This window comes from Arachis ipaensis, chromosome B10 (genome assembly GCF_059453495.1).
Source record: "Arachis ipaensis isolate K30076 ecotype BB chromosome B10, ASM5945349v1, whole genome shotgun sequence".
Taxonomy (NCBI): Eukaryota; Viridiplantae; Streptophyta; class Magnoliopsida; order Fabales; family Fabaceae; genus Arachis; species Arachis ipaensis.
In genome coordinates this window covers 109,878,454-109,881,442 of record NC_142435.1, presented here as the reverse complement: position 1 = coordinate 109,881,442, position 2,989 = coordinate 109,878,454, and positions in this window count along the sequence as shown.

The window sequence follows — 2,989 nt, the reverse complement described above, 5'->3', positions numbered from 1 at the left end:
GAAATTCCAAGTTAGGCGCCACTTTGACCGTACAAATAGAAAAGAAGTGTATACTATTATATATCATTGGAAAACTCTGGATATTAGCTTTCTAATGTCGCTAGAATCACGTCAATCAAATCTCTGTAGCTCGAGTTATTTAGGTTTGAGTGTAGAGAGGTCAGGGTTGACAGCATCATTCGCCTTCTTCTCTTTTTCTGCGAAAACTCCATCAAATCCAGTCGAATGCTACCTAAAATAAACAGAATTGCACATGACTCAAAGTAGCATCTATAGTGGCTAAAATATAATTAATTCTTGATTAAACTCAACAAATTGAATGTAAATTCATTAGGAAAAGATAGAAAAGATGCTCAAGCATCAGCCGCGTCCGCGTGGATCGCGAAATTCAGGCGACACGTACACGTACATGATGCGTACGCGTGACGAGCAGCACGTGACCTCATTAAAAAAATCGTGGCTGGCGATTTCTGAGGCTCAGCAGGCCTAAATTCAAGCTGATTCTGCATGGAAAAGACCCAGGAACTCTAGGGGGGATCATTCATTACACACTTAGACACAATTTTGGCTAGTTTTTTGTTTTTGTTCTTCTAGAGAGAGAAACCCTTATTCCTCTCTTGACCTAGTTTGATTTGATCTTCTCTTGTTGAATTCTGAATTGGGTTTTATTGATTTCTAGTTTTGATTACTTAATTTGAATTCCCTAATATGAATTTGTTGAGATCTTGTGTTAGATTTATGTTTCCTTGTTATTTTCCATTTTCTATTCATCTTGTGAACCTTGTGGATCTTGAATGATTAATGATACATTGATGTTTTCCATGGTTAATAGTGTTGATTGAGTAGTTTTATATTGATAATTGTTAGTGGGTACTTTCAATTTCTAATTTATTTGCAATTTGAATATGTCTTTTATTAATGCATGCCATGTGTTTGATGAAATGTTTCCTTTGATTATGAAGTAGTTTTCTTTACTCTTAGTCTAGGCTAAGGGAATTGGATAAACTTGAGTCATTGGTCTAATTGATTTGGTGATTTGAGAGCCCTTAGTGGTTAAGTTGATACCCATTGACACTAATCCACTACTAATTCAATTGGTAGTTGGATTGGGACTTATGCGTTGAGATTGATCAAGCCACTTGACGTACCTCAAGCTTAGGAGTAAACATTACGTACTCAAAGCTCTTGGAGGTAGACTTAGTGAGTTTGGTTCCTCATAATTGTCAAGATATGGTTATTAGACAAGGATAGTGACCCCAATTCCTATGCCTAGCCAAGAGTTGCTTTTATTATTCATATTTGAAACCCAAAAATTCCAATTGCTTAATTCTAGTTATAGTTACTCGTTTAGTTTTAGAGTAGAATTATATTGGATGTTCTCTTATTAATTTGAAATTACTCATACCTTGCTTTAGTTACTTGATTTAGTTTCTTGCACTTTAAGATTTCTTGCTTGTTAAGTCTATTAGTTTAATCTCTTGATCATGACTTCCAACCCCGGAATTCTAACCAATGTTGATGCACATGTTTGCCCATTCCTTGTGAGATGACCCGAGGTTTGAATACTTTGGTTACTTTTATTGGGGTTGAATTTTGTGACAACCAATTCCTTAAAATTTGATTCGAGGATTATTTGTCAGTTGAGAGCTATACTTGCAACGTGAATATTTTGTGAAATTCTTTACCGACGATAGTCAACCTATCAAAGGTCAATATGATCTCTCATCATTTAACTGGAATGCAAACTACAGCAGCTGGCAGTACCCAAGAAATATCTCCTGATGTAGATGCTTATGATTCTGATCAACCCACTATGGAAGAGGTGAATTACATGGGAGAACCCTATGGAAACACCTACAATCCTTCATGGAGGAATCATCCTAACCTTTCATGGAAGGATCAACAGAAGCCTCAGCAAGGCTTCAATAATAATCAAGGTGGAAGGAACCAGAATAAGTTCAACAACAGACCACCATTCCCATCTTCTTAAGGGAATATGGAAACCTCTAAGCAGAGCCTTTCTGACTTAGTCACTTTGGTTTCCAGCCTCTCTAAGACCACTCATAGTTTCATGAATGAAACAAGGTCCTCTATTAGAAATTTAGAGGTACAAGTTGGTCAGCTGAGCAAGAGGATCCCTGAGATTCTTCCTAACACTCTTCCAAGAAACACCTCGTGAGGTGAACTCAAGAGAAGAGTGCAAGGCCATCACCTCTAAGGTTGAGGCTGAATCTGGAGAGAATGGGGTGGCGTTGAATGCCAGTGAAGAACAAATCACTGGGCGTTCAATGCCCAATCTGGCAGCAAGTCTGGCGCTAAACGCCAGTGAGGAAGCCCTCACTGGGCATTCAACGCCCATCTTGGCACAGAGCTAGTGTTGAACGCCAGCCAGGGAGTACTGGCTGGGCGTTCAACGCCCAAATATGCAGGAACTCTGGCGCTGAACGCTAGTGAGGAACCCCTCACTACCCCTCACTGGGCGTTCAATGCCCTAACAGACAGGCATTTTGGTGCTGAACGCCAGTGAGGAACCCCTCTAAGCGTTCAACGCCCAACCAGCCAAGGAAGCTGGCGTTGAACGTCAACAAAAATACCCCTGCTGGGGTTCAATGCCCAAAAGGATAGAGGAACTGGCGTTTAACACTAGTAAGGGTGCACAGCAAGGGAGTTCAATGCCCAAAGAGCTAACAGAGCTGGCGTTGAACGCCAGTAAAAGCACACCCTCTGAATGCTCAATTCCCACTCAAACAATCCTATCCCAAAACCAAAGGAAGCCAAGGCTCATATAAAGACCATAGAGGTTCCCTTGCGTGCCCTCCTGCAGTACATAAGTTTTGATGAATACTCATCCTCTGATGAGGATGAAGACATTAGGGAGGAGCAAGTTGCTCAGTACCTAAAAGCTCTTATGAAGATGAATGCCAAGCTATTTGGTACAAAGCCTTGAGAGGAAGAACCTCCACTGCTTTCCAAAGAACTCCATACTTTG